General features: G+C 42.2%; 1 protein-coding gene across 4 annotated transcripts in view; it reads right to left on the bottom strand.

The window, feature by feature from the left end:
* Positions 1-23444, bottom strand: part of GRID2 (glutamate ionotropic receptor delta type subunit 2) — a 1314711-nt gene that overhangs the window by 442958 nt on the left and 848309 nt on the right. The gene's annotated exons all lie outside the window — the stretch shown is intronic.

Below are 23444 nucleotides of genomic sequence, written 5' to 3'. Positions count from 1 at the left end.
TCAACACTTGTAATTTAACTGAGAATTTATCAGAAGTCAGTATGGGCTGGAGGCTATGGAGCAATAGTACAGCAGGTGACTTTGACCTTGCACACAGCTGACCCAGGCTCGATCCCTGGCACCCTTTCTGGTCCCCTGAACCCACCAGGACTGATCCTTTGGCAAAAAGCCAGGATTAAGCTCTGAGCAGCACCACTGTGACCCCCAAACCAAAAATCTATCTATCTATCTATCTATCTATCTATCTATCTATCTATCTATCTATCTATCTAACATCTATCTATCATATATATTTGGTGTGTGTGTGTGTGTGTGTGTGTGTGTGTGTGTGTGTGTGTGTGTGTATACACAGAACAGAGCAGAGGTAGAATGCATTGTAGAATGCACCTGTATGAGACCCTGCGTTTGATTTCAGGCAACTTTCTTCAAGTCGAATCTGGGGACGGAGAGGTGGTTCAGTGGGCTGGGCGCTTGCCTCACATGTGGCCATCTCAGGCTTAATCCCCGGCATGCTAGATCATCCCCAAAGCACTACCCAGAACGGTTTCTGAGTGCAGAGCCACGAGCAATCCCTGAACAAAGCCAGATGTGGCTCCAGCGCAAAACAAAGTCAAATCAAAGTCACCGTCCATGCCTAAACCCTACAATTCGCTTCATTTCCAAAAATGAATGCAGGCAGTCTCTCACCCTGTCCGTTCCATTCTAGGCCATGGGTCCCAATGTGGAGTTCCTCGGGCAGCCTTCTTGGTCCTGTCTTGGCATTAAAATCACCAACAATGACCTTGTAGAAGGTGTGGTCTTCTTTATAGAACTTCTCCAGCTCCATGTAGAACTTCTCAATTTCTTCTTCATCGTAGTTGGATGTTGGTGTGTAGATGACGAAGATAGAAACTGCCAGCAGTGAGCCACGTCTATTCAAGCGTAATCATCCGATTCGGGTAGTTAGGCATTTGAATGAATCAATGCTCATGTTCAAGTTCGTGTTGACAAGGACACAGACACCACCGATGCCTCTGTTGTCGCATGTTCTGCGGAACAGTTCTCCAGTGTAAAAAATGGCGTGATGTGATCGATGCCTTCTTGTTTCAGTCAGACCAATGATGTTGTACTTGATCTTCTGCACTTGCAACATCAGGTCCTCGATGCATGCTTCTGATGCCAGCATATGTGTGTTAAAAGTACAGACAGTCATTTTAGTCTTTCTTTGTTTTGGCAGTCTAGTTCACCCCTGAGATTATTTGAGCCTCTCCTTGCTCATCCTTCTTAACGCTGCCATATTGGGGGCTCTTTCGGTGTCAGGTGGATGAGGAATCAGGGATGCTGTCTTGTCTGCCAAGGTGTCAAAAATCAGATGGGCCGGACACATAATGCGATTTAGAGACAACCGCTAGACTAGAGCAGTTACCGATTGGATTCCACGGGACGTCAAAAGACCGAGTGCCTGCCCACCTACAAGATGTTCAGACTTCTTCATCAAAACTCTGAGCTAACGGTTTGAGGCTCTTTGTGTTCCTGGAGCGAGCAGATATCATTGGGCTACACTAGCACGCAACAGAGATGAATGGAGACATTAATGGCGCCTGCTCAAGCAAATCAAAGATCAACAGGATGACAAGTGATTCAAGTGATTCCCAAGATTAGTATAGTGCGGGATGAAAGTATAATCCTTCTATTGTGTTCAGTCCAATGATGAAAGTTCTGTGGCAAAATCTACTCATCTAATATACCCAATTTATATTTAAAGAAATGGGTAGCTAAAATGGGTAAGAGCATTTTGTTATCATTTCCTTTTTCTGACACAAATGAATCAAGCTATTCTAATATACATTAGAGCTAAAATTAAAGGCTCAAACATTAATAAGAGGAGACAAGAAACTGCCAGTAGGAAAGTATGAAAGGTGGGGAACTGTCATCTTTCAAGGAAAGAAAAATCAAGCTAGACATGAAAAAAAAAATGACTGTTAGGGCAAAAGTAATGATCAGTGAAACTGACTATGAAATGCGGAGTACTCCATAGCACACCTTTTCATATACTTATGTGACACTAAGTATTGGATATTTTAGCTGAGTCCTTCCAGTGTATAAAGTACTATTTGAGACTACGTTTGAATGATCATACATTTTGTGATGTCAACACAACTCATCTGTGTGCCGAAAATGTGGCGCAAATTCAGTGGTAATTCAACTGTCAGTTGAGTATTTTCTGAATATCTTGAAGCTGTTTAGCTACTGATGGAGTTTTACTCGCTTTATAAAAATAGACAACAGATCAGAGAAATTATGTGCGTGACAAATCCCTGTCAATGTACACAGGGAACCACCTGTTAGCATGATCCATCCTTGATCCATGTGTCAGCCTCTGGGGCAGTGTGGGGTAGGGCGGCAGTGTGTGTGTGTGTGTGTGTGTGTGTGTGTGTGTGTGTGTGTGATTATTTGCAGTCCAGGTGCCATTCTAAGCTGAAAGGTCTCAAGTTTAGAAGATCTCCACTTTAGAGCCATAGAGATGGCCCAATGGGTAGGACTCTTGCCTTGAGGTTCTTGCTTTTCCTATGTCTGATTTATGTTCAATTCTCATCACCGCATATGGTCCCCTTGACCAAGAGAACCAAGAGAAAGCCGTAAGCACTGACAGCTATGATGCCACATACAAAGAAAGTGTCCAGGTAATTCCGATCAGAAATTTCTAGAAACTATATTTAGTGTTCGTCTCCAAAGCAAGGTATTACTTCCGCATGAACAAAGAATCACCAGTAAGAAAGGGACTCTGACTTCAGTAGCTGTAACAGTGGGATAGATACTGTTACATTGATAAATTCAAAGTGTGTAGCCTCCATTATAGCACCATTTACTTCTCACCTACCACGGTAGCAAATTTCAAAACTGCAGCATAAAGCTTAGAAGGACCAGAAGCCGCCAGCACCTTGGACACAACTCAAAGCAACGTGACTTTGGGTCCACGAGGTCACCTTGGACACAACTCAAAGCCACATGGCTTTGGGTCCACGAGGTCACCTTGGACACAACTCAAAGCGACGTGGCTTTGGGTTCATGAGGTCGTCCGTGCCAGTTGAAGTGAGTCTGTGCTAAAGCAGGCATCTTTCGGACAAAAGGCTTCTTGGGGGGGGGCGGGGACAGGGTGTCATTTACACCAAACCTGTGGTGCTCAGGGCTGACTCTGGCTCTGTGCTCAGGAGGATCTCCCGCTAGAGTTCAGGGCACCCTGTGCGGTGCCAGTGACCGACCTGGGCAGGGCAAAGACCTTCACCCTCTGGCTTTGGCCAGGATTCATTAAAGCAGATCATTAATCAGATACCAAGTCATCTCTCCTAGAGTTATTCAAACCCTGGCCTCATTGGAGAGCAGAATCAACCTCGATATCAAAGGAAATGCTGGCACCCAGGAAAGGAACCCTCACTTCATTTGCAGTTTCCTCCACCTCAGAAATAAACAATGGAATGAAAATGCAAGATTATCTTTTAACATATTATACACTTGGTTGTTCCATATAGCAGAATAAAAGTTCCATTTTGTCCCATTATATACTTAATTGCATATGTGAGAACTTACAGTAAATATAAATTGCTTTCTGTCAGCCTTTTTACAATTTTACCTTGTAGAAAAAAATGTGGTGAATTTTGGTGATTGTTACTAATTGTATATTGAAGTGTCATTAAATGAAGTGAATCATAAGCTTTTCATAATAGGAAAAAGAGCTTTAGGCCTCTAACTCTATACGTGGCCCAATGTCCCGAAGAAAAAAGCAGAACATTAACCATTTTTTTTCACCCAGAGCAGTGAATATACTCACACAAAGCTGCAAGGTTTCAAAGTTATGACCAGTTATTTATAAAAAATACCACTGTGATTTACGCTTTATGAGCGAGGCATATGATAGTTATTTGTTTATAAGTACTATAGAGAAAAATAAAGCCGGGAAGGAAATAGCAGATGATGAGGGCTGGAGCAGATTTTCGGCAAGATCATAAAGAATGGGCCAGGAGTGCCGAATGTTACACAATCTGCTTCTTGGGTCGCAGTTGACCAGACACGCAGGTTCCTGCTCCCCATTTAACCCATGAACTAGAGCTCGGCTACTGGGAAAGAAGGGTATACAGATGTGATCCAGAGAACACGGAGACAGAGCACTGGGTGCCTTGGTCCCCGGCACCCCCGCAGCCCCCACCCCCAGCACTGCCGAGAGGATCCCTGAGCACAGCCAGGAGTAAGCCCTGGGCATAGCTGAGTGTGCTCTTCTCAAATAACAGCCAAAAAAGTAAAACTAAGGAATACAGGAGCAGAAATCAAGATTTCATGGAATAAAGAGAATAGAGAATCATGAACAAGAGGTAAGAGAGTTTTCCTTGGAAAGAGGGAATGTCCAGTAAAGATAAGTGTGTCGACTCTGGCAGATCTAAGCTTACAAGTGCAGAATGAGGACCAGAAGTTCCCCTGTACCGGGGCGGAGGGATTCTGGCATGGTGCTAACATTGTCCCACTAGGACATAAATACATTTTATATATACATGTATATATATATAAATCCTGCCTTAATAAATGTGTGTGCATATATGGTGGGTACATAAATGAAGAAACTCTTCTAAGAAAAATTATTTACTATACATTAACTATTTCAAGTCTTTCAGTTTTATTATTACATAGAATAATAAAGAAAAAGAAAGTAAGATATATTTTGGATTCATACGTGAAGAACCATTATTATATATATACACTTTCAAGATACATCACTCTCTCACTTGTCACTCATCATCCCGTTGATTTTGGATTTGCTCGAGCAGGCACCAGTAACGTCTCCATTTGTCCCTTTCTCGAGCTAGTGCAGCACAATGATACCTGCTTGCTCCAGGCACAGGAAGAGCCTCAAATCATTCATTCAGGAATTTGACAAAGAAATCTGACCATCTAGTTGGTGAGCGGCTGCAAGGTCTTTTGACGTCCCATGGAATCCAGTCAGTAACTGCTCTAGTCCAGTGGTTGTCTCTGAATTGCATTACATGACCGGCCCATCTGATTTTTGATGCCTTGGCTAATGAGACAGCATCTCTGATTCTTGACCATCAATGGAAGTCAGACTCTGGGTTCCTTCTCTCACTTGAGAATCTTTCGATTCCTCTTTGGGATACCTGAATAGCATTCTTATCCTGTTTGCATAGGGCCCAGGTCTCTGAGGCATATGTTAGTGCAGAAAGAATGGTGGAATCAAAAATATGTGCCCACAACTGGACAACCACATGCAAAAAAATGGGCTTAGAACTCGATCTGACACCATGCACAAAAGTCAGATCAAAATGGATTAAAGACCTCAACATCAGACCACAAACCATAAGGTACATTGAAGACAAGGTAGGCAAAACCCTCCAGGATATTGAAGATAAAGGTATCTTCAAAGATGACACAGAACTAAGCAATCTAGTTAAAACAGAGATCAACAAATGGGACTACATTAAACTAAAACGCTTCTGCACTGCAAAAGATACAGCGACCAGAATACAAAGACTATCTACAGAATGGGAAAGGATATTTACACAATACCCATCAGATAAGGGGTTGATATCAAGGGTATATAAAGCACTGGTTGAACTCTACAAGAAGAAAACATCCAACCCCATCAAAAAATGGGGCGAAGAAATGAACAGAAACTTTACCAAGGAAGAGATACGAATGGCCAAAAGGCACATGAAAAAGTGCTCTACATCACTAATCATCAGAGAGATGCAGATCAAAACAACCATGAGATACCACCTCACACCACAGAGACTAGCACACATCCAAAAGAACAAAAGCAACCGTTGTTGGAGAGGATGTGGGGAGAAAGGGACCCTTCTACACTGCTGGTGGGAATGTCGGCTAGTTCAGCCCTTTTGGAAAACAATATGGACGATTCTCAAAAAACTAGAGGTTGAGCTCCCATTTGACCCAGCAATACCACTACTGGGAATATATCCCAGAAAAGCCAAAAAGTATAGTCGAAATGACATCTGCACTTATATGTTCATCGCAGCACTGTTTACAATAGCCAGAATCTGGAAAAAACCCGAGTGCCCTAGAACAGATGACTGGTTGAAGAAACTCTGGTACATCTATACAATGGAATACTATGCAGCTGTTAGAAAGAATGAGGTCATGAAGTTTGCATATAAGTGGATCAGCATGGAAAGTATTATGCTAAGTGAAATGAGCCAGAAAGAGAGAGACAGACATAGGAAGATTGCACTCATCTGTGGACTATAGAATAACAGACTATAAGACTAACACCCAAGAATAGTAGAAATAAGTACCAGGAGGTTGTCTCCATGGCTTGGAGGCTGGTCTCTCATTTTGGGCAACTCAGAGAAGGGAACACCAAGTAAAATGTGATTGGAGGTCATGTGGGGGAAAGATGATGCGGGCCCAATATAGACTAGAGACTGAACACAATGGCCACTCAACACCTTTATTGCAAACCACAACACCTAATCAGAAAGAGAGAACAAAAGGGAATACCCTGCCATAGTGGCAGTGTGGGGTGGGAGGAGACGGGACTGGGGAGGGGGGAGAGGGATGTTGGGTTTACTTTTGGTAGAGAATGGGCACTGGTGAAGGGATGGGTTATCAAACTTTGTAAGGGAGAAACATGAGCGCAAAAATGTATAAATCTGTAACTGTACCCTCACATTGACTCACTAATTAAAAATAAAATATTAAATTTAAAAAAAAGAAAAAAATATGTGCCCAGAGCTGGAGGTTCTTTGTCCTCTTAATTACTTCTTCTATGCTCTTGAAGGCGTTCCACGCTGCTTTCTTCCTCCTAAGCAGTTGTGGCGCCAAGTTGTTCCTCATGTTGATTTCTCAACCCAGGTACACGTAGCTGCTGCATTCGGAGATGTTCATTCCATTGAGAGCAAATGGAGCTTCAGGCACCCATTCATTTTTCATAAGCATTGTCTTGTTGAGGTTCAGCTGCAGTCTGACCTTTCCACATTCGCGGTCAAAGTCAGCCAGCATTTGTGCCACTTGGCTAATGTTTGGTGTTATGTGAACTATGTCATCAGTGAAGCGGAGGTGGTGTAGTTGCCGACCATCAATCTTCACTCCCATTCCTTCCCATTCCAGTCATCGCATGATGTTCTCGAGGGCGGCACTAAAGAGTTTCAGTGAAATGATATCACCCTGCAGCACCCCTCTCTTTACATCAGTGATCAATTCCTTGTAGAATGGTGAGATCCTGGTGGTGAATCCACAATACAGCTCGTGGAGGATTTTGATATACTAGTTTGAACGCCCTGTTTGACTAGGGCTTCGATGACTGCTTCAGTCTCAACAGAATCGAAGGCCTTCCTTAAGTCGATGAACGTTAGACAGAGCGGCATCTTGAACTCTCGCGAAACTTCAATGAGTTTGGTCACTGTGTAAATAGGGTCTATTGTGCTGAATCCCCTTCAGAACTGGCTTGCTCGCATGGTTGTCCTTCGGTTAGTGTTCTGCCTATTCTATTCAGGATGACACGAGTGAACAACTTGTAGACGACAGACAGCAGGCAGATTGGGCGATAGCTGCGGATGTCGTGGATGTCTCCCTTCTTGTACAACAGAACAGTACTGCTGGTTTTCCACTGGGATGGAACCTTGCATTCAGACAGGTAGCGTGTTAAGAGTCGAGCCAGTGTACTGATGAGTACTGGTGACAGATTCTTCAGGTGTTTGGGTCTGAACTTGTCTGGACCAGGTGTTTTACACGTCTTTACCAACGAAATGGCGTGTCGAATTTTGGAAGGGAGGACATTGGGAAGAACATATCCATCCTGCAGAATTTGGTATGTGGGTAGGTGGACATGGTTATCAAAGAGATCCGAGTAGAAGTCGTGAATAATCCTCTCCATTGCCTTTCTGGAAGATGTGATAGATCCATCAGGACGTCGAAGGGCAGTCATCTTGGTCTTGTAGTTGGCGAAGGACAGGGGAGTGTTGCGAATACTTTTCCTGGCTTCTGCTGCACTGGCCAGCACTGCTGCTCTTCTCTCCTTGAGGTCTTCCTTTAGTGCATCTCTGCTCAGCTTTGTGAGCTCGGACATTAGCTTGTGGTTGTCTGAGGCTCGCGCCAAACCACGTTGACAAATAAGCTTGAGAGTTTCTGAAGACAGGCCTCTGTTTATGGCTTTCTCACTCTCAGAATTCTTTGCACAGACATGGAGGTGCTGAACCAGTTGATCGTATTCCTTGTCAATGTTGTCAACGACAGCATCTTTCCACGTTGCTGCAATAGTGCCAAAGACAATGGGCCTCATTCACCTGACACCAAAACAGCCCCCAATACGGCAGAGTTAAGAAAGATGAGCAAGGAGAGGCTGAAAAAAATCTCAGGGATGAACTAGGTTGCCAAAATGAAGAAAGACTGAAATGATTGTCTGTACTTTCAACACACGGACACTGGCATCAGAAGCATCCATCAAGGACCTGATGGTGCAAGTGCAGAAGAACAAGTACAACATCATTGGTCTGACCGAAATGAGAAGACATCAATCACATCACACCATTTTCGACACTGGAGAAGAACTGCTCTTCTCATGCGACATGAGACAACAGAGGCATTGTTGGTGTCGGTGTCCTTGTCAACACAAACTTGGCTATGAGCATTGATTCATTCGAATGCCTAACAACCCGAATTGGACGATTATGCTTGAATAGATGTGGCTCATTGCCAGCAGTTTCTATCTTTGTCATCTACACACCAACATCCAACTACGATGAGGAAGAAATTGAGAGGTTCTACATGGAACTGGAGACATTCTATACAGAAGACCACACCTTCTACAAGATCATTGTTGGTGATTTTAATGCCAAGATAGGACCAAGAAGGTCGCCCGAAGAACTCCACATTGGGACCCACGGCCTAGAATGGAACAATCAGGGCTAGAGACTGCCTGATTTCATCATGTCGACCAAGACCATCCATGGTAACTCACGGTTCCAGAAGGCCGAATCTAAACGCTGGACATGGGAGTCTCCCAGTGGACAGTCCCACAATGAAACTGATTACATCATATTCAATCGAAAGTTTTGCCTGACTGATGTTGCTGTTGTCCCAAAATTCCAAACAGGATCGGACCACCATCTCCTTCATGCAAAATTCTGCTTCACAGAGTGGGGAAAAAGGTCTGCAAAATTTAAGTCTAAGAAGACAACTCCCAGAATGACCACCCACTGGGAGCTCTTGGGCACTATTCAAGATACATACATTCACAAAGCACACATTAAACAACCCCGTGTATTTAATGACATAGCTGTGCTATACATGTGAGTATTTGCACACCTAGGTATGTATATGTGTACGTATTTATGTGATCATGTCTAAGTGAAATGAGGCTTAAAATAAGTACATGCCCGGCAGCATGGCATTGCCCAGCTCTATTCAGGATTGGCTGGTGCAGGGGGGGGACTATAGTCCTGCCGCCACTGAGAAGGCCTGGTTAAGGCTGTCATCATTCTCCAAGTCACCGCAACGGAAACTTCCAGGTGCTTTCACCTTTTTCACCTTTCCCTCCTTTGGGAGTCGTGGGGGTCACACCTGGGAGTTGCTCCAGCCTTACTCCTGGGCTGCATCCGGGGACGACTTCTGGTGGGCTCGGGCACTACCAAAGGTGTTGGACCAAGCACGTGCAGGACAAGCGCCTGACCCGCTGCACTGCTGCTCTGGCCTTGCCTTTGTTCATTTCTTTCCCATGAAATCAATAGGTTATAAATACCACAAATTAGCTTTAAAAAATTCTCACGTCCAAGACGCAAAGGCCCCTGTAGTCATGTCGGGTTTGTACTTTAGTAAAATCTTCATAACACAGCTGCTGGTGGTGCTTCAGCATCCCAGGCGTCAGCGTGTGCTACACAAATGGTCCTTTACACAACACCAACACTTACGGCACAAGAGGAGACACATGCCTCATGGTTAGAATGCAAGGGCCTTCACATGTGGGTGAATTCAGTGCCCCAGAGGAAAGAGAGGGAGAGAAATAGAGGGAGAGAGAGACAGTGAGGGAGAGGAGAGAGAGAAGGGGAAAGAGGGAGAGAGAGAGAAGTGAGAGAGAGAGGGAGAGAGAGAAGAGAGAGAGGGGGATAGAGAGAGAGAAGAAAAGCGCCCGCCATAGAGGCAGGCAGAGGGTGGGAGGTGGGGGCAGATGGGAGGGAACCTGGGGACACAGGTGCTCGGAAATGTGCACGAGTGGAGGGGTGGCATTGGAACACTGCACAACTGAAGTCCAATCATGAGTGGCTATGTAATGCTCTAAAACTATAATAAATTTAAAATATATAGTATACAAATAAAAATATAATACTTCTTAAAAATGTAAAAAGAAAGGCTCTTTGCTAAATTACATTTTCCACATTGTAAGACTATGTAAACTAAACAAGTTGAATTGACCACATTGCAACTTAACTGCTATACTTTTCAGGCTCTAAAGTTGTTTTGTCTGACAAATAGAAAATGATTTTTTACCCCCCCAAAAAAAAAGTGAGTGAATTTTCCCAATTCTATACTATTCTTTGATTTACTCACAACCAAGATTCTATAAGTCCAGTGTTTACTGTGACTTCAGATTTTTTGAATTCCAATTTCAATAGTTGGAATTAAATGGTCTTATGGTTTTAATACATAATAGTCCTGTGATTTTCCTTATTTATTCAGGCCTTGGGGGGACACCTTATGTAGCCCTCAGCTGACTGCTGGCCCTGGCTAGTCAGGGCTGCGGGTCCCGGGATCAAAACCGTGTAGGCCCCGTGCAAGGTAAGCACCTTACCTGCCGTACTGTCCCCCCAGCCCCTCTTTCTCTCTTACCCTGGGAGAATTCTGAATTTCTTAGTGCCTGACAGTGGTTTTGGAAACTTCTCTTAATAATCAATTTCATAATAATGAATTTTTCCCAGTAATCTAGATTTTAGGAGTGAGCCCACAAGTAGTCTGCCGGCCGAGCCACGCACCCGTTCTTGGACATCTGGGATGTTTCTGCAATGAGTGGCATCGCGAACATGGCCGTGCATGTATCTGGTAGATCGGCTATGTTTGTACTGAAAGTAAATGCCCAAAAATGGAATCTCTAGGTCCTACGGACCCTCTATTCTTTATATTTTTTAAAGGAATCTCCATACTGTTTTCCACAGAGGCTGATCAAGACAACACTCCCACTAGTAGGGAATGAGGGTTTCCTCTGCACCCGTCTTCCTCAACACTGATCCCTCCTAATCTTCCTGATATATGGCCTTCTTGGTGAGGTAAGATGATAACCCAAATGCCCACGCATGAATAGAAGTTAGACTATGATCTGATAACATCCACAGAACACTGAAAGTGACTCTTAGGAAAAAAAAATAAACCAATGCTATAGCAGTTCTAGCATTGTAGCTACAATTGGAGCAGGAGAATAACATCTCCTGCAGACAAAATTCCATTGCATTTCTACACACAAATAACAAACTAGAAAATAAATTAAAAGGACAGCCCCATTTCAAATGTGTCCAAAGCAATCAATACCTAGGACTCAACTAACAAAGAAAGTGAAAGACTTACCATTGAAAACTCTAAGTCACTATTGAAAGAAACAGGACGTCAGGAAATGGAAAACCATTTCATGTTCATGGATTGAAAGAATAAACATCGTAAAAATAAACAACCTTCCTAGAGCATTATACAAATTCAATGCAATTCCCATGAAAATTCAGATGGCATTCCTCAAGGACAGAAGAAATGCTGCAAGAATTTGTATGGAATTATAAAACTCCCCAAATAACCAAAGCAATTCTGAGGGATAAAAGACTAGAGAAAGTATTGCTGTTCCTGACTTAAAATTATCCTATAAATTATAGTCATCAAAACTCTGTGGTAACGGAATAAAGAAAGACTCTCAAAACACTGGAATAAAACTGAAAGCTCAAAGATTTATTGACAGTTAATCTATGACAAAGGGTCTGGGTACAAGAAATGAAGCAAAAGAAAGCCTCTTTAATAAATTATGTTGGGAAAACCAAAAATGTTTGGGCACAAAACCCAAAAAAATTTGGGATAGCCAAAGTTAAAAAAAAAACAAATCAAATTTGCATCCCACAATACTATGAAAAATTAATTCAAAGAATAAAAAAATTAGAGCTTCCAAATGACCCATTTCTTGGAATACAACTTCTAACCACAAAAATATATATATATTCATTGAAAAATATTTGTATGCATTTATTTTCATTGAAGATCTTAGCATGATAGCCAGGACATGACTAAAAAATGAAAAAAAAAAAAACACCTCCACAAGCGACCAAGGATGAATGAATGGATAAAGAGGATTATGGGGGTGGAGCAATGATACAGCAGGCAGGCTTCCACCTGGCCGACTCTGATTCAATCCCCAGTATCCCAACAGTTCCCTCGGATATGTCCAGGAGTAATTCCTGGGTCCAGAGCCTCTATCACCCCTGGTCACTCCCAGAAACGATTTGATGGAAAGTTGCATAGAAGCCGACGTAGCTCAGTGAGTGAGAAGAATAACACAAAGGCTCAAGTAGCACCAACCAGCCCAGGAAATCCATACAGTGATGTGAGTAGTTGGCTTTTATTGTTATACTTATTCATAATTCCATGTGCCGTTTTATGGGAACAAGCATTGTGAAGTAAACTCGTGTGTGTCCCCTACAGGGGCAGGCTTGGGTGGGAATCTGGGATCATCAGTGCAAGTCAGATTGCCCGGGGGTGAGACTGGGGTCAACCCCGAATGCCTGAAACAGCTGCCTATGAACTGCTGTGCAAGCCATAAAGAAAAGATTTAAGCCAGAGAAACATACAGAAGAGATCATGTCTAACAACATTCTTCATATGCTCCTTTATTCTTCATCATCATCATCATCATCATCATCCTGTTGATTGTTGATTTTCTCCAGCGGTCTCAGTACCGTCTCCATTCGTCCTTGCCCTGAGATTTTAGCAGCCTCTCTTTACTCATCCTTCCCAACGGTGCTGCATTGGAGGCTCTTTCAGGGTCAGGGGGATGAGACCCATCATTGTTACTGGTTTTGGCATATGAATACGCCACGGGGAGCTTGCCAGGCTCTGCCATGCGGGCAGGAAACTCTCAGTAGCTTGCCAGGTTCTCCAAGAAGGAGAACTGGACTATAAGAGGCCTAAAGATTTCCACGGGGAGGAAAATAATAATGGTCCTCCAAATGCCGTGTTACCATTGCATTTACAACATGAAGCAGGTAGGATCATGGTCAACAACATGAACACACTTAAAATGTTAGTATAGAAGCTTCATGCTAATAAAATACATCTCAACATTAACACTGTATTTTCTTTGGGTAGGGGAGGGGAGTTGGGCCACTCCAAAAGATTGAGAGGATTTTCCTGGCTCTGCACTCAGGAATCTCTCCTGGTGGTGCTGGGGAATTGGGGGATGCTGGGATGGAGCCCAGGTCCCCAGCTCGGCCCCTTGCAAGCAAGGCCCTACCTACCATGCTAACGGTCTTCCTTGGGATATTTTATTCCTTAATATCTAATGTCACCCTGAAACATTGTCCATCAGAATTACTTTAAGTTTAGCACATGACAGTATTTAAGATCATACATTCACCAGTTTAGGGACCAATGAGAATAGCAGACCAAATTTAGAGGTTTTTTTTTTAAGAGGTTGGGGTCGGGGAGGCCCACGCCCGCCCAGACACAGCCCTGGCAGCTGAACGCCCCCACACTCCCCAGTCACCCACTGCTCCCAATGAGCCTCACCCAGATACTGATGCGTTGAAAAACCCAGGAGTGCAGGTTTTGTGACTGAAACTCCAGCTCTCATGGAGTCAGGGAAGGGCCACTTCCCCATCTACCTGTTCTTCAAAATGCCCTGCAGTCTCCCACGAAACACAAAGCTGCCACAATGTTAAAAATTTAACTTCTGCTGTATCACCCTGCTGTAAGTTCTGGACGTCCCGGGCTTCCTGGCACTGCCAGCCCGGGAGCACGCCAGGCCGGGTGGGATGGAGCAGAGGAGGCAGCGGCCTTGATGGACCGACAGACACAGAGGCTCACCCTGCCACGGCAGCTCCGTCACCTCTAATAGAAGGGCTCAAGGGCTCCGTGGCGAATATAACAATCTTCGCTGAATTCCTTCTAAGGAAACATTTTTTTTATTAGTCTTTGAGCAAATTATTTATAACAAGCAATATAAAATAGATTCTTGAGTGTCTGCTCAGAGGCAGGATTAAGGGGTGGTTAGGAACAGGGGAGACAGTGGTAGGGGAGGTGCAGTGGTGGGGGGATTGGGGTTGGGATAACAAGTCACCAGGAACAACTTTGTAAACCACAGTGTTTAGATAAAGAAAACAAAAATTAACAAAACTTAAGAAAATTAAATTAAAAATGGGCTATTTATTTATTTTTGCGAAGGATGGAAGAAGGGCCGACCTGTCTTTGCTCAGGGATTACTCCTGACTCTGTGCTCAGGGATCTCTCCTGACAGTGCTCAGGGGACGATAGGGGCCGTATCTGTTAATGAGAATCTAACCAGGGTCAACTGCTGTAGGACAAGCAGGTGTGTCTGCCCCCTGTACTATCTCTTTGGCCCCGTATTTTTGTTGGGTTTCTAAAATATTTATTATCTTTCTAAACATTTACATACTTTTCTAATGGTTCATAAACATTTGATATTTGGCATGACTACTAAGCTCAGCATATAAGAGAAATAACGTGGAAATATATATTTTAATAGGACCTTAAAGTCTAAATTACCAAACTACCCCTGATTAAATTTCTGACACTATTTCTCTCCTCAAAGTATAGAGATGTATCTTTTAGAATGTATTTTTAAACCCTTAAAACCTTTTTTTCCCCATTATAATAGTGTTACATGCCCTTTGCAGAAAATGTGGAAAATATATCAAAGCACAAAGTAGCTAATCAAAACAATCCTCCTTACCCCACTATTTTATGATCATCAAACTATCCATCTACAATGATTAGCTAAAACCTGTAACACCTAAAATTAAGAACTACATAAGTAACTTGAAGAACATAAAGATATGATTTTATTTGAATTGTTAGAAATTCTTTTTATGTGCAGGTGTGTAGTATCATAAAATTGTTCATAATTTTACAATCAAAGGCCAATTAAAGGGGAAAATTATAACTTCCAGAGTTATTTTTCCAGTATGAATAGTATACATCTATTTTTAATGTAAATTTATATATGCATATTATAAATAAATATTATAATTATTTGTATATCCTTCTTTCAAACCCCAGAAGTATCATGAGAAAACTGTTGTTCATTCATACACATATACTGAGTCTCTGTACTCTTAGTACAGAGAAGTGGAAAATTGTTGCCAAACATCATATTCTTGTCAATAACACGATCAATATACTGCTTTTTGGTGCAGATACATCATTTCTGCCTTGTGGAACTGCAAATGTTCTGTGACTTGCTATTTACAGGCTCAGGATTTCTCCCAGCAGTGCTTCGGGAAGCCAGGGGGTGCTAAGGCTTGAGTCTGGGTAGCCCCCACCTAAGCTTTTTAACCCCGTGATCCCTCCAGCTAGTGGCCTTTTGAAGGAGCCGTAGTGGGTGACTCCTGCTGGGGCGTGGGGGTGGGGCCAGTCACGCCCTGCAACACGCGTCCCCTAACTAGAAGCCAGATCACACCTGTCCTGTGTCAAGGATTCAGTCCAGGGCCTTCCACTTGCAAGGAATATGTCCTGAACACTTAATCCCTGCCTGAAGGCTCTGGAATTCCTTGTTTTTAATATAATGTACCACCTGTTGAGTTTCGCTCCCCGCCCCAGGCAGAGCCCTGACAGCTGAAGGGCTCTGGTACCCAGCCACAGCCATGCTCAACGCTACTCACCACATGCTTGGGTGAGCCTCACACATGAAGGAACCGGCAGAGGAACCCAGGTGTACGGGACCCAGGCCTAGATCTCCAAGCCTGCGAGCCTCAGATCAGTACTGGGCTTCTTCCACCCATATTTCCCATTTTCCAGTAGCTAGGCAGTCACACCCAGAGCCGTGTAATCCCATCAATGGCCAACATCCAGAGACTATAAAACAAAGCTCCTGAAAGTGCATGCCCACATTTGCAGCCGAGTGACCTCTTATTTTCTAGTTCTCCCTCTCAGAGAACCCAGCAAGCTACCAAGAGTATCCTGCCTGCATGGCAGACCCTGGCAAGCTCCCCGTGGTGTATTCATATGCCCAAAACAGTGACAATGATGGGTCTCATTCCCCTGACCCTGAAAGAGCCTCCAATGTGGCATCGTTGGGAAGGACGAGTAAAGAGAGGCTGCTAAAATCTCAGGGCTAGGACGAATGGAGACGTTACTGGCACCCATTCAAGCAAATCAATGAGCAACGGGATGACAGTGCTACAGTGATACAGTGATACCACCTGTCTATTAAGAAACCTTAGGCCCAAAGACAGAGGATTATGTTCAGGTTCTTGCCTTGCAGACAGGAAACCCTAGTTTGGTCCTTGAGCACTGCATATGGTATGAGCACCATCAAGAGTGAATTCTGAGAAAGCCAGGAGTGAGCCCTGAGTACCAACAGAGGGAGGCTGGGGGGAAGGCAGAGGAGGGAAGGAGTGAGGAGGGGAGGTAAGAGAAGGGGAGAGAGGGAAGGGATGGGAGCAGAGAGAAGGGAGATAGGAAAAGGGAAGAAAAGGGAAGAGAGGGAGAGGGCGGGAGGGAGGGGGAGGTGAGGTATCTATGAGAGCTTTCAGGAGGGTCCGCAAAGTAATTGCAGCATCCTGAAAGGAAGAAATAGTTTACACAACCAAACCTTGCCATGGTCTCAAAAATTATTTTCTTAATAATGGAGCCACCATGCAAAACAAATATCAACCCCTTTACTTCCCAGAGACTATAGACAGGTTGATTAGATCAATGATGCTGACTTGCTGTCTAGTCTGTCATATATGGTCATAAAGAAAAAATAAAATAGCTGGGGGGATGACAAGCAGGCAATTCAATTATTTCATCATCATTATCATCATCATCATCATCATCATCATCATCATCATCATCATCATCATCATCATCATCATCATCATCATTCCAGTGGTCTCAGTAACGTCTCCATTCATCCTAGCCCTGAGATTTTAGCAGCCTCTCTCTACTCATCCTTCCCAATGGTGCCGCATTGGAGGCTCTTTCAGGGTCAGAGGAATGAGACCCATCATTGTTACTGGTTTGGGCATATGAATACGCCACGGGGAGCTTGCCAGGCTCTGCCATGCAGGCAGGATACTCTTGGTAGCTTGCCAGGTTCTCCGAGAGGGAGAAGTAGGCTATATAATGTTTCTTCCAGGAGATTGGGGCAGTTTCTGGGTGTGACTACGTAGCTACTGGAAAATGGAGGATCTCAGTGGAAGAGGCCCTGTCCCGATCTGAGCAGGCTTGGAGGTCTAAGCTCTGGGTCCCACACTCCTGGGTTCCTCTGCCAGTTCCTTCATGTGTGAGGCTCATCTGAACATGTGGAGAGGGGCCTTGAGCATAAGCATGGCTGTGGCTGGGTTCCGGAGGTCTTTGGCTGCAGGGGATCTGCTCAGGGTGGGGTGGGAAACTCAACACCCCAGGGGCCCCGGTGAAGACAGCCAGGCACTGGGGCAAGAGACTCTGCCAATCATTTATCAAGTCATGATAATAATCTCAGTTAATCCTCAAGGCTAGCAACATAACAGTTATCACTGTGAATGAAGGGTTCCAAACAAGTCATGAATTTCTGTTTGCAGATCTGGTAAGATTGTGTGCTCAAATCATTTAAAAATTAACATTTCCCATAGTGAAAAAATAAGTGTCCCTGTTGAAAGAAATATAAATATTCTCAGGGGGCAAGGAAGACCTGGCAAAATAAAAAAGAAATGCAATAAAATGTTTTTAAGAGTCTACAGAGGTGAGAGAAAGCAGAGAGTTGAAGCAGCATTAAAAAATAACTTGGAATAATGGCTCACTTGAGCCTACTTACAGGAATGTCACTGTGAAACAAATTAGTTTGTTGTGAGGTCCCAGCATATGTGACTAAATTACTAACTCATGGGGTGACACCATCTTACTGATGTCTGGTCATTCCTGGGACCTCCTTGAATAAACCTTAAATATCTGTCACTAAAAGTTAAAGGGGACCCTTCAAGCGGTTTCCATACCATCAGATGATTCTCAATTCTTTGTATTCTTCATTTAGATTTTAATGACTGCCATTTTAATGCATGCCCTGAATATTAATCACCATTTATAGCTAAAATTAAAAATGAAGTTGTTAACTATTGGGAAATAGGCCATCCTTATTCCATCCTCTATCTCTAGCAAATGAATTTGTATCTTGGAAGTTTTACAGAATTAAAGGTCAAGATCTGTTTATAATTAAAAAGAAACTCAACGAAATGGAGATATGGGATATACCTCAACAAAATCAAGGAATCAAACTCCGAGACAACATCATATGCTCAAGGGTGAAAAACTGAACCCTTTTCCTTTCGGAAAAGAAAAGAAAATCGGACAAAAAGAACAGGATTCCTTAATATACTATTGGCAGGTTCTATCAGAGCAATGATGAAAAAGGCAAGAAGATAAAGAAAGGAGGAAAGGAAAGAAGGGAGAAAGGAAAGGAACCCAATGAGAAAAGGAAAAACCAAACAAGCACTGTCTGCAGAAGGTCTCTACCAGGCCAGTCGACAGGAGGATAGCGGTGAGACCAAGGACCCTTGGGTGGGGAGACGCAGAACCTTTGTTCATTGTTGCCACTCACTTTAACACTATTTAGAAAAGAGAAAAGAACTCAGAAATAATAAACTGCAGGAACCAGAGGGATAGTAGAGTGGGCAGGGCTGCCCCCTCACACTGGGCCAGCCCAGCACCCCTTTGGCAGTGAACCCTGAACACGACTGGGTGTGGCTCAAAAACAAGCAAAAGAACGCTATCATTTATTTCCAGGGCAATGCAAATCAAACCGACAATGAGACATTTCCTAACTGGAGAATGACCTTAACAACAACAGAACAGAAACCAGTGTTGGCGCTGGCAGGTAGCGAGAATATCTTCAGAGTAGCATGTCACACAAGAAAACAATTTTATGAATAAGCAAAGCTATGCAATTAACATTGATCATAAAACCAGTTTAATTATTATTTCCTGCCTTGTAGTTCTATTTGTAATAAAGCTCAAAGACATTACATCATGAGTGTTAAATTATAGTGCTGGAACTCAGCGGTGTTCATAATAAAAAATAAGTGTGTAATGCTGGAAAAGACAAAACAAAACTTCACACACAAACAAAAAACTACCGTACAAAATATGTCCTTTTGAATATATTGAAAGCAATCCTTTAAATTGAGTACAAAACTGTATATTCATATTTCACATGTTCTAATAAATTTCGATTTCAAAGACTGAGTAAGTTATATTAAAGTAAGTTTCCTGAAATTTTTGTTGTGATGACTAACAAAAGGAATAATGATATTCTTGAAGGAAATTAATGTTAGAGAAAATCTTGATGATTTCAAGCTTTGGTGTTGAGTTTTATCCAGATTTTATTCAAGGACATCTACTTTGACACATAAACTAGTTTTGGAAGGAAACACTACTTTCATCATAATACAAGGGATGTAAAAAGCAACAAACCAGGAAAGCTCTTTCTTTTCATCATGTCCAGTAAAAAGAGCCACTCATGGAACAATCAAAAGTCAAGATTCAGGGCTTGTCAATCTCCCACTCAAATACTGAACAGAAACAACTCTGCTTATTTACGAAGGCCGGCAATGTGCCTCTCAGCCTGATAAGGTGATGCCTCCAGTTAGCGACTGGCAGCAGAAGAACACCCACAGTCAAACATTTGATCATCTGGGAGTGTTCCCTTTCTTCACCACAAGGAGAGACGGCAAGCGGCATCTTAATTTTGGAAATATATTCTGTTAATATATACTGTAATTATTTAGACATTAATGTTCTAAGTGATAAGTATCTTGAAGACAGTATGAATGTATTAATAAAGGAGCTTGCCCATTTATAAGTGGAGCTGGCATCTCACAAATAATTTAAAAAATTCTTCAAATTACTTGGTAGACTTGGGACTTTATAAATTCAGTTGAGAACTAAACTGAGTTTGGTTTTAAAAAAAGCATTTGAATTATACATCAAGTATTTAAAATGAAACTGTTTAAAATATTTTTAGACAAGAATACATTTTTCGTCTGAGTGTCAACAGCGTAAAAGACACTATAAAATACTGACATGTTTCCGTTTAGTTGGGAACAAAAGCGCTGAAACAATCAGAGTTCTGTAGTGCAAGTAGCTCAGGGTAAGGTAGATGAAACTGTAAAGGCACAATTCATTAGCGTTGACGGGACCAGCAGGGAACAGCGGGTGGACGCTGGACCCAGTGCAGGGTGAAGCACCTGAAGAGGTCTTGGAGCTACACTGAGCTTCTAACCCAAGAGCAGCTGCAATGTCTTTTAAAATAAATCCCAGTGCAGTTAGACTGAGCTTTTTCTGATCGAGACTAGGGAAGCGATGTGCAGAATAAAGTCGTGCTCTCCTGATGGAAATAGCGTCATCTTTTGCAGTAACCTTGTTCCCCCCCCCCACACACACGTCTACATAATATGTCAATTTTTATTCAAGCCCTAAGTGACTTTGTGGTTGCCTGAGGAAAAACTTCCTGATTCATAAGTCTTTCCAGATAGTCAATTAGATCCCTAGAACAGCCACAATTTATATTGCATAATTAAGGCAATAAAAAATCAAGGCATTTTATGTAAACTGAACATAACTATAATTTCATAGAAATAGAATGATTCGATGTTACTCGTAAGCATATAAATCTTCTATAATTTGATCAAAGTTAATAAAAAGAAAAAGTGCATTTAGTAGTGTAATGTTGAGTGTTATGTTTAGCCTGATAATAATCCAATGATGCCACCCACTAACATAAGAAAAAATTATAATGTTTTTCACTAAAATAAAGATGTATCTGAAAGTATATTAAGAGCAAGAAGATATAGTTTTTACCATTTACATCAGGTTTTCTTAGACATTTTCCACTTGTAACCCCATTTAACCCCAAAAAATGCAACATTGAGGTACACAGCCAGAACTGCCTCAGATTCATTGCACAATTGATTTTGAATTCATTTTTGGTAGTTATGCATTCAGCATCCTTTAACTGTAATGCTGAATTTTTCATGATCCCCACATTCAATTCCATAACCCATATGGAGTAACAACCCCAGTCTAAGCAGTTAGGATTTATATGATCATTATGACTAAGCAGAAGCTCTGGAAGCACGGAAATGGGGATGATGTGACTTTGTGAGTGCTGGAAATATTCTACAACATCATCCAGGAGCTCGTGAACACAGACTTTGAGAGCATGGGGAATTTAAAATTTGACCATTTCATTTAATGTATGTTATACCTCAAAGAAATGTCAAAAGATGCCAAAAAATAAAAAAGAATAAGAATACAATTTTTAAGGGGCTGGAGAGATAGTACAGTGGGAAGGACATTTGCCTTGCACATGACAGCCCCAGGCTCAGTTCCCAGCACCCCAGACAGTCCCCTGAGACCACTATGAGTGATCCAGAGTGCAGAGGCAGGAGTAGTACCTGAGCATCACTGACTGTGGCCCCCAAAGAAATGTAAAATGAATAGGACATTGTATTGAGAAGAAAACTATATTATTTTTCACATATTAAAAAATCAAGTAAACATAGAAAAGCAGACTTCTAAAGTTTTGGAAATATATTTAAGAATAACATTGTAGGATTCTGAGGGTAAAGGCCAATGTTTTAAAAGAAAGTAGCAAAAAATAAAAGAAAATTCATAATTCTATAAAATGTAAAGTTATGGTGAATGAAATGAAAATAAATTTGAGAAGAAATTATATGTAACACAATTACTTCACAAAATGCTCATTCAAAATCCATGCATAACTCCTAGATCAATATTAAAAACAAAACAATTCAGTGGAAATAGCCAAACACTTCAATTATGATCAGCTCATATATAAAAAAAATAATGACGGAAGAGCAAAACTATGGGAAAAATACAAAATCTTTCCATAATCATAGCAATACACCTTGAAATCATTAAGCTATATTGTGTATACACACACCACATACACCACATACACCACACATGCGCGCACACATACACAAATTAAATGTCTGACAAAATCAAGATTTTTGTAAGATCATGGGACAATGAGATTTCACTGCACTATGAGTGAGACATGAATTGATCAATAAAGATGAAAATTAACTTGTTATCTTTTAAATATCCTGACAGGCCTTCTTGTATTTCAGACTCCTACTCGTGGAAACTGTAAGAACAAATCACAGGCCCAGATGCACTGGTACAAGAACACAAACCAAACTACAGGCCCGAGAGTACTCATAGCATCTATAATGTCTGAATTTGGAAACTACCCACAGCAGACTGAGACTCTCCTCAGAGGTCAATAGTCTAGTGACAAACAACAGGAATAAATAACATACAAAGGCAGAAAGATGGAACCCAGGCAGGGCGTCTGCCTTCCACGGCCAACCCATGTTCCGTGTCTGGTCTCCCCATGTGCTCCCCGAAGCCTGCACAGAGTAGTCCTCGAGTGCTGAGCCAGGAGTAAGCCCAGGCACAGCCCCCAAACCAACAAAATAAACCACAGACAGAGAACGTGCATTCATAAAAAGCATGGAAAAATAATGTATGCAATATTAAGTCATTTATTAATTGAAATGTTGTCAAAACTCAATCATTTTAAGGATGCATGCGGAGGAAAACATATTATAAACGTGAATAAATGAGTGTCATAAAATTCAGACTAATTGCACCTCTGGGAAGAGAGGTTGGGGATGAAATCAGAGAGATGGCATTTAGCATGTTTGAGATGTTGAATTTCCTGACCACATTCGTGATAGTTCCCTTCGCCTTAATCCACGAAACCATTCCAATGCTTTCCGAAAGACATCAGCCAAGTTTCAGCTCTCCAAACACACATTTACCACAAGGGTTTTATTGCTTATTCGCATAACTCATCTCTGTTTCGTGTCGGTTCTCCTGAGCCCTTCACCCACAACGGGAAGAGACCAACTTAAGACCAGCTGCAAGAGCAGCCAGTTCCTGCGGTGGGGAACTAAGAGTTACGAGCTCTGTATGCACAGTCAATTACCTTAGATTTTCCTCTACCAAGATAATATAAAAATGGAAAATCCAAACTATACAAAAGTCACTTCCCCAGGGAGTTTTATATTTCTCCTGGAAAGAATTTTGTGAAACATCCTTTACAGTCACTCAGATTCTCCCTATATTGATCTGCAGTGTCTAACAAGAGTTTACTTCCTTAAAATCATGTCTTACAATGAATGAAAGATGACAGCGGTTAACTAAACGCACAACAGTTACTTTTCCCTTTATATCATTTTAGGTCATAAATAGAACTT

The sequence above is a fragment of the Sorex araneus genome, chromosome 5, assembly GCF_027595985.1.
Source record: "Sorex araneus isolate mSorAra2 chromosome 5, mSorAra2.pri, whole genome shotgun sequence".
In the NCBI taxonomy this organism is placed as follows: Eukaryota; Metazoa; Chordata; class Mammalia; order Eulipotyphla; family Soricidae; genus Sorex; species Sorex araneus.
The sequence above is the reverse complement of the archived record's forward strand: the minus strand, read 5'-3'. Positions and strand labels throughout refer to the sequence as shown.